Genomic DNA, 10295 nt, shown 5'->3' with positions numbered 1-10295 from the left:
TTAAGATTTGGATATAGCTCCCATATATATCTTCATCCGATTTCGGGTTAATTGTGCACCAAATGGCCGATATCAGCCCAAATCACCAGTCTAGAAGATAATACGTAAAATTTGGAGAAACCCGGTTCAGAGATAGCTATAGTTCGTAAAATGCACGATAGAATTAGATAGATTTTGATTTTGTACCCAATATCTCATAGAGCTCTGAAATGCCCTGTATAAACCTTTTTACCAGAGCTCTACTAAATATGCATAGTGGTGTAGGGTATCATATAGTCGGCCCCGCCCGACTTTTGAGCTTTCCTTACTGGTTTCATTTTGAATTAAACATTTGGTAATATTTCTACAGCAAACAAAACTAAGTAGTTAGGATTTCAGGATATAATATACAGATTGCATTTATGGCCCGATCCTTACGAAATTTTGCATGGGGATAAGATGAGGGTCAGAATAGAAGTCTACTTTTTTGGAGATGATCGCCATATATTTAGGGGTTGAAATGGACCAAAAAACTGCAAAATTATCGGCAGGTCGTAATTATCGCCCGATCTTCACGCACATTTGAATGGGGGTTACTGGACATTGCAAAAGCCAAGCAGTTTTGGATGGCCATCTAAAAATATTCAATGTGTGAAATAGTTTGCCATCCTTTGTAGACAAAATACGAAAATGTCCATTCCAGTGACTTTTTGGAGCATTCACAAATACAGGAAAGACGCACTTCCGACTATTTCGTTAACGCTGATTTCGTTGAAGAATATAGTCAAATGTCTGTATCTCATATAGATGCGTTTAAGTCAAAAACCAGTAATAAATGTTAATCTTTTGCCATTTCTGAGAGATTATAGGTCTTTGGGAAATATTGGCTCCAGATCTAGGAAGACCATTTAGGTGCAACATCTACCTATAAATTGGAAATGAGCAAATTAGTTCAAGTTTCTATTATTCGAAAATTAGAACGAAACCTGATGGTTTTCTTTTATTATTTGTCACAATATCTTGTGGAATTCTTTCGAGTATCTGACCTATATAAACTTATCATTTATTATAGCGTTGTAGGGTATTCAACGGTCGGCCCCGCTCGACTGTAGCCTTTGCTAACTTGTTTCCTAATGAAGATGGTGTGTATCGGGGCATCCTTCCTGCATTTCCTCACTGACTTGCGAAACAAACCAGCAATTATCGTCTTAGCAGTACACAAATTCTAAGATAGAGTTTTTTCCTTTGACACCTTTGGCTTGGTATAACCCTCAATTTTTCCTGTTTCTTGTATAGATTTTTTATTTGATTTGGTCTTATTTGGCATCCTGGTGTCTAATCATATATTCTTCACCAAAGTTGGATTTGCAATAACGTTTCAAACTACGGGCCAGAAACATATAAAGTGAGTCCAAATCTGACAAGTGAAAATATTTATATGAAACTTAGGTTAGATACCAAATTGAAAATATTGGACTAATCCACGGGTCAACAATCGGAATAATCTTAACTCAAGTCAAAAACAGGGTGAGATGAAAAAACTGCAACTAACTTCAGACTGCTGTTATTTCTAAGCCACTCGTCCGACAGCAAAATTATTCTTGTGACAGCTCATTATATTGTTTACAAGCGTACAAAAGCATTTTCGTGAGAATTTTCCGGAAAAAAAGTTATTCGTGATGGAATTTAAGCGTGATTTCCTTATATTTGGCTGGAAAACCACAAGTGACTATCGTTAGAGCACTCCAATTTTAAATGTGAATAAATCTTTTGCGTCTCGTACCATCGCTCATTACCGTGATACTGGTAACGTAGCCCGATGTCAAGGAAGTGGACGGAAGAAAACAGCAACATCAACAGAAATGTTTCGAAAAGTAAAGAAGCGACTTGATCGAAATCACGCATCACAATGGCCGAAAAATGGCTCATAAGCTTAATATTGAAAAATGAGCTCGGGGTAAAGCCATTGAAATTCCAAAAAGTACAATAACTTAGACCGCAACAGAAAGAAAATAGACTCAAAAGAGCTAAATAGTTGCTTCGCTTAGCCGAAAGTGGTGAACTGCCGAATTTGGTTTTCTCCGAAGAGAAAACATTCATTGTCCAGCAGTTTGTAAACACATAAAATGATCGTGTTTACTTGCCAAAGAGGTCAGCTGAAAATGTGCACCTTCGGTTGGCCAAGGGAACTAAAGCGCCGTCCATGCTGAATTTGTGGGCCGCCATAACATCCTGCAACATGTTCGCTCTCCGCTCGTATTAATCGACCGTGACATTAGAATAAATGCCGAATATTATCGCCAAAATATTCTGGAGGGTATATTAAAGCCTTGGGTACCCTTTTTTATTTTGGCCGCAGATTTTGGACATTTCAACATCACACTATCACACTCAGCTCGCGCCATCCTAGAATGGTTAAAAAATGAGGTTCCTCGCTTCATTTTCAACACACAATGGCCACCAAAATCTCCGGATACCAATCCGTTGGACTATTGTGTCAGGAAAGCAAGGTTGGCATTAAAAAATATCAAAGTGTCGATCACCTCAAGCAAGCGCTTCGCCGGGACCAAAATACCGCAGAGCGACATTCGGGCAGCTTGTGACGGTTTCATTGGTCGTTTGAAGGAAATAATTCGTTGCAAAGGTGACCAATTCGAACAAATCTAAACTTATTCTAAAATTTGATACTATTTCCGACAGACTTAAATTTCACATGAATATAGCAACTCAAAAATTTCAAAGATGTGATTAGCTCTTTTCAAATTTCGCGCTTTGCTATATTTGTATAAACATCGAAACAAGCGGTCAAATGCTGAAGGTATAAATTTGTCGCAACATCGATTAAAACTTTTTTAATTCCTTATTTGTTATTTTTTTTTTGTGCTTGGACTTTTAATGAATGAAAGGCCAGTCTATTTGGCTATATCAGTTTTCTCATGAAAAATAAACTCATTTCGTGGTTATAAAAAATGTTGCCAAGTTGAGCTTAAAGTAGCCTTTTGTTGTTTTTCATAAGACCATTATGTCTGTATTTACTCCTGAAAAAATAACTATTGTGTACAATTCCTTGAAAAAGTGAAAACAAATAACATTCACACATTTTTTTTTTAAATTAAACAATAGATTTGATGCAGCCAACAACATCTTTAATGAAAACCTTAAAAAAACGACCAACGGATATGACAGAAAACTCCCTGTCCTAACCGCTCGAGATTCATCCACACAATTTAGTTTGCTTGTTTGCCAAAACAAAACACCTGACAAAAAAAAGGCATAGAAAACCTCTAAAGGAACAAATCGAAACGGAAAATAAAGCCTTTTATGTACCCGGACAAACAGAAATTGGGGAAAAAAGCCGTCATACACATACATGTAGCTACATTGAGAGCGGTAACCAATTGTGTAAGGATAACACTAACAGCAACAAACGATACAGGGAACATACACGTATTTTTTCTCACCGTGGAGAGAAAAATTGTATGGAACACAACACGAACAGGGAAAACAATGAAATTTTATGGTTTCACCACAAGTTGCACGCACACACACACACACAGAGATATCCACACATGTAAAAATGCACCAAAAAAAAGTCCATCTACAATGTCCCATCAGCTATTTTACAGCCAACCAGCCTGCCCCCTTCAATCTCCTACCAACTATAAGTGGAAAATGTGGGACAACCTATCCAGAAGCAATGAATACATCAATGAACGTAAGTTGTTGCTGCTATTGTTGTTGTGGCCCAATTGAAATCGTTCTGATGACCCAGTAAGCAAAGGGAAGAACTGAAATTGTTTGCTAAACTATAACGATGAGGAAAAATGAAAAATTTATAGTTTTCAGGGAATTAATAATTTTTGTTGTTGCTGTTGTTTACAAAGTAACCAATTTTTAAAATTAGTTGGGTTCAGTTAGAAATTAGAATTGTTTTGTAAACTGTAAGCTCAAAACATAATGGGATTATTGTAAATATTTATTCGAATGTGAGTTTTTAGGAAAAAAGAAAACTGCAAAATTACATTTAATGGAATAAAATTAGAACTGGAATATTTATTTGCACATGTGGCGAAAAAATAACATTTATTATTTAATACTATGTTTTTATACCCTACAACACTATGTGTTGGGGTTATTATAAGTTTGATTGGACCAAAAATTATGTAACACCTCGAAATATTGCTTTCCCACATAGGAAAGTATATATGGATCTTCCTATCTCGCCGAGATGAGTCGATCTAGCTATGTATGTCCGTCCGTCCATGTTAATTTGTAATCAAGCTACAGGTCGCAATTATGAACCGATCCTCACGAAATTGAAAATGAAGGTGGGGTTATGGTCAGAATAGAACCCTATTGTTTTTGGAGATGATCGCACGATATTTAGGGGTTGAAATGGACCAAAAATACAAAAATTTCCTGATTTTGCAGTTGCTCTATAGGTCACAATTACAAACCAATAGACGCCAAAATTTACATGGAGTTAGAGTTTAGGAGTGGGCAGAAACCTACCAATTTGAGCGGCCATCGGACAATAATTAGCTGGTAAAATAGACCCTAACTTTTATGTAAGAAAATAGGAAAATTTCCACTAAACGGCGAATATTTTCAACCCCAGCCAAATCAGAAATACATAGAAAGATCACTTCTGACCATTACAGTGATGCTAATAGCCAAGAAATCGGATATATATAGCAAAATAGGTACAATATATATGTAAAAGAATTTATCTTATTTATTCTGCTTATATATTAAGAACCGCTGGGCCGATTTCCGCAATTCCCATAAATTCGGAGTGGTCTTTTGCCAGAAAAGCAGAATATCTAAGAAAATCGCGGAAAAATATACCAATAAAAAGTGAATATTTTTAGTTCCATTTTTTCAATTCTTGTCATATTTTTTATCGCATGCGATTTTTTCATTTTGAGTTACATTTTTGAATTGTAAATTTTCTAAATGTTTACACACTTCAACACTACGTTTTGAGGGTATTATATGCATGTCGCAATTATCGTCCGATCCTCACGAAATTTGGCATGGGGTAGGGTTAGGGTCAGAATTAAAGAATATTGTTCTTAAGATGTACATTTAGAGGGGCAAATGGACTAAAAAAAAATAATTTTTTCTAATTTTGTAGTCGTTCTATAGGCCACAATTGAAACTAATAGATACAGAATTTCGCATCGGAAGAGAGTTAAGGACAGGGAAGAAGTCCACTAATTTGGATGACCAATGGAGTACATTTAGCTGTAAAATGGACCACAACTTTCACCACTTTTGCCAAATTCTCCGGGCCAAAAAACTAAGGGTAATCTCTTGGCGGGGCTTTTGACATTATTTCAAAAACGAAATCTTCCAAAATGGATTTGGATATAAGGGGACTTCGAACATATTGTAGTGTTGTAGGGTATCACATGGTCGTCCCCGCACGACTATTGTGAGCCTTTTATATACAGAACTGTACATAATTTGGCCGACTTTATGATATCTTACACCACTATTCAGATTTAGTAGAGCTATCCGTAACAACTAAATGTTTGCATTGGGAATTTATGTGAAGTAGATCATACGAACAATGAATGATTTTGGATTCGTATTATGGCTATAAATTGGTTACAACTAATATACAAGGTGATATAAAAAAACTGCAACAAAGTCAAACGCCATAATTTTTACATTTTTTTTTTAAATTTGATTGATTGAAAGCAAAAAATGTCCGAAATAGCATCAAATTTTAGAATAAGTTTAGATTTGTTAGAATTGGTCAGCTTTGGTACGAATTATAGTCTTCAAACGGACAATGGAACCATCACACGCTACCCGAATGTTGCTCTGCGGTATTTTGGCCCATTACCGCGAAGACCTTGCTTGTATTTTTTAGTGCCAACCTTGCTTTCCAAAATTCTCCAGACACAATAGTCCAACGGAGTGGAATCCGGAGATTTTGGTGGCCATTGTGCGCTGGAAATGAAACGATGAACCTCATTTTGTAACCATTATTGGGTGGCGCGTGCTGAGTGCGATGGTGCTGAGTCCTGTTGGAATGTCCAACGTGTATGGCCAAAATATTAGCGTGCCGAAGGCTTTATACACCCTCCAGGATATTTTCGCGATAATATTCGTCTTTATTCTGATGCCACGGCCAATAAATAGCGGAGATCGACCATTGACTGTTATGGCAGCCTACACCATCACCACGGCTGGCGCTTGAGTTCTGGTGGCCAACCGAAGGTGCACATTTTCAGCTGAAATATATTGGAAAACCTCCTCAGATCCAAACCAAATTTGGTAGATTTTTATACTCTCCACCTTGAAAAGGAGGATATATTAACATTGTCATTACGTTTGTAACATCCCTAAATATCCGTCGTAGACCCTATAAAGTAAATATATTCATAATCAGCATAAAATTCTAAGTCGATTTTACAATGTCCGTCTGTCTGTTGAAATCACGATACATCCCACATTATATTACGTAGAGCTTCAAAATTAAGCACAACAATTTGTATTGTGCCTATTATGGTTGGTATTGAAAATGAAATATACCGGTCCCCGTTTGGTTTAGCCGCCATATAACAGTACCTCCCGATATTCGGTATTTTGATAAGTGTCGCAACGTTTTTTCACGGATTAGTCTTAAAATATGTATTTGTAAGTCATACAGGGTTCTAGCTCCGTTTTCGTTGTAGCCCCCATATAACGGTACCTCCCGATATACGGTATTTCGATGATGTTTGTCACATTTTTTCACAGATGTGTCTAAAAATTTGTGTTTGTAGTTCAAAATGGGTTCTAGCTCCGTTGGAAGAACATTGTATGTATAGGTCCACCTATTCGTGTCATTTAAGACTCGCAATAGATAAAATTGGGTGTAATATTATGTTGTCTATAACGGAACGCGTTTTGGTATGGCCCCCATATAACGGCCTCACTCACCTTATTATTATACCCTACAACACTATGTGTTGGGGGTATTATAAGTTTGATTGGGCCAAAAATTATGTAACACCTCGAAATATTGATTTCCTACATAGGAAAGTATGTATGGATCTTCCTATCTCGCCGAGATGAGTCGATCTAGCTATATATGTCCGTCCGTCCTCTGTCCGTCTGTCCATGTTAATTTGTAATCAAGCTACAGGTCGCAATTATGAACCGATCCTCACGAAATTGAAAATGAAGGTGGGGTTAAGGTCAGAATAGAACCCTATTTCTTTTGGAGATGATCGCAAAATATTTAGGGGTTAAAATGGACCAAAAACTGAAAAATCTCCTGATTTTGCAGTTGCTCTATAGGCCACAATTATAAACCAAACGACGCGGGAATTTACATGGAGTTAGAGGTTAGACCTATAGATATAACAAAAAAGGAACAATATATATGTAAGAGAAAGAGATCTTATTTATTCTCCTCATAAGTTAAGAACCGCTGGGTCGATTTTCACAATTCCCCTTAATTCTGAATGGTCTCTGGCCAGAAAAGGATAAAATCTAAGAAAATTGCAGAGAAACATACCAATAAATGAGAGAATATCTTTTCTTCAATTTTTTTCAATTAATGTCATATTTTTTATCGCATGCGATTTTTTCAATTTGACTTACAATTTTGAATTGAAAATTTTCTAAATTTTTACACTCCTCAACGCTACGCTTTGAGGGTATTATATGTATATTGCAATTATCGTCCAATCTTCACGAAATTTTGCATGGAGGTAGCGTTAGGGTCAGAATTAAAGCCTAGTGTTCTTCTATAGGGCTTCAAATGGATTAAAAAAAAATAATTTTTTCTAATTTGTAGTCGCCACAAATTGAAAACGAATCGACATGGAATTTCGCATCAGAAGAGAGTTAAGAACAAGGAAGGAGTCTAGCATGTTGGATGACAATTTCGTGTGAAATTGTTTTGAATACAACACGACGGAGTACGTGAATATTGGCCAAATTCTACGGGTCTGGGCAGAGCTGCTTGACATCATTTCAAAGCGAAACCTTCAGAAATGGATTTGGATATAAGGAAACTTCAAACATATTGTAGTGTTGTGGGGTATCACATGGTCGGCCCAGCACGACTATAGCCTTTGCTTACTTGTTTTTTTATAAGTTTCACTGCATTACCCAAACGGTATTACTGGTATAGGTAGGTTGAAGTGGAACACGCTTGAATTCAGATACATTTAAATAAAAAGGTTTTCTTTATCCAATGGTGGAGGGTATTTAAAGTTCAGTGCAGTCTAACTTAGTATTTTTACTTGTTTCAAATAGTTAAGCCCTGCGAAAATGTTACCCTGGCTTTTTACTTAGGCATTGACCCTATATTTACGCCACTCTATCGTGCTGATTTGTATTCAAAACAATTTCACATAAAAGTTTAAGCTCATTCTACAAATATAATCACGACCTTAACTCTCACCTCATTCAAAATTCTGTGCCGTTTTGTTTTAATTGTGACCCGCGACTGTAAAATCAGGGAATTGTAATTTTTTGGTCCATTTGAACCCCTAAATGTACATTTACAAAAACAATTTCGTGAGGATCGGACCATAATTGCGAAAAAAATCGCATGCGATAAAAAGTATGACAAAAAATTGAAAAAATTTAACAAAATATATTTACTTTTTTATTGTAATATTTTAACGAGATTTTCTTACATTTTATCCTTTTTTGGCAAGATACCATTTCGAAATGGTGAAAATTATAAAAATCAGTCTAGCGGTTCTCGACTTATATGCGGAATTACTAACATCAATATTGTAACTATTTGCTATATATTCGATATCTTGGCTATCAGCATCATTGTAATGGTCAGAAGTGGCCTTTTGATTTATTTGTGATTTCCAAATTGGTTAGCTTCTGTACAGACCTAAAATTTTAACTCCGTGCAAAATTCCACGTCGATTAGTTTATAATTATGGCTTGTAGGGCAACAGCAAAATCAGGAAAATTTTCTGTTTTTTGTCCATTTCATATAAATGTTTTGCGATCATCTCCAAAAACAATAGGCTTCTATTCTGACCATAACCCCTCCTCCATTGTGGCGAAACCACCATAAGCAAAGAACATTTTTTAAAACAAAATGATCAGTATTCGAACGAGTAGTAGAATGCAATTAAAGATAAAATGCAGTTAGATCCTTCAAAATACTTAACAATTTGTTATAATACCCATTACGGACGTCATAACTAGAAGTCAAGACAATTCCACTGCAAAATACGTAATTGAATCGATCTTTTTAACTATAATTTTGTATTAAATCTTCATTAGTGCTTTACTTTTTACAATTTTTTTGAGATAGTATTTTATTGAAACTCTATGAAGATCAGTAAATAAATAGATAATCAGAACGACTGCTTTTACATTAAAATTAACTCATATCCTTTAACACCTAACAATAGAAAATTATTGAACAAATCTTGAGATTTCTTATGATTAATTTAAACGAAATGATCAATTTCAACACATTTTCTGTTTAATTTGCTTAAAACAGCCAATTTTTGCCTCCTTCCGGAATTGCATCAGAGATCATTTTTGGCTGTGTAGTTTTTGTAGTAATAGAATTATTTCGATGTCTTAGAAACGATAGAATAAAACCCGGTTCTCATTTTTTAGTGATAAACAAATAAAAAACAATTTCCTTGCAGGGAATTATACAACTTTAGTCACCAACTAATTGAAACCCATTCCTACATTTGTGTTTTCATTTCAATATTCTGATAGCATTTTATGATATTTATGAGAAAAAATTTACAACACCATATAAAGTGGTCACGCCATTAAAATGTGGGGGTGTCAATATTTCCGGCTGGATAATTTCCGTTTTTCAAATGAAATTAAATTGCAAACAAAAAGAAGGGAGAAGACGCAAGGGAGTAGCAAATATTCACAAGAATACAATATTAAATTTAGCCATTCGTTTTATGTTCATAACCCAGACTAATGGAGTACTGTACTGTACAGGGTTTTTGCAAAGTTCTTCTCCGTCTTTGTGCCAAGCAGCAGTCATAGTCATAAAACTAAAATTTTATGGTTATTCGATCCGCCTCTAAAAGAAGTCATCAATGCATGACGACCCTTAAATGCTGGTATTGAACTCAACGCTTCTTCACGTTATGGCCAATCTACAGCACTACGGCAATAATAAAAACACAGAAAAGGGACAAATGCTCGTTAAATGTCATGTTATGGCCCGAGATGCAAATAACCGAGGACCCATCATTTTGTCATTCATGAAGAAAATATTCATTTAAGAAATATTGAAAAACGCCAATGCTTTATGGTGTAAAAAATCAATTTTATGGTGTCATTGGCTCTGAAGGAAT

This window comes from Musca domestica, unplaced genomic scaffold (genome assembly GCF_030504385.1).
Source record: "Musca domestica strain aabys unplaced genomic scaffold, Musca_domestica.polishedcontigs.V.1.1 44, whole genome shotgun sequence".
In the NCBI taxonomy this organism is placed as follows: domain Eukaryota; kingdom Metazoa; phylum Arthropoda; class Insecta; order Diptera; family Muscidae; genus Musca; species Musca domestica.
This window is presented reverse-complemented; position numbering follows the sequence as displayed.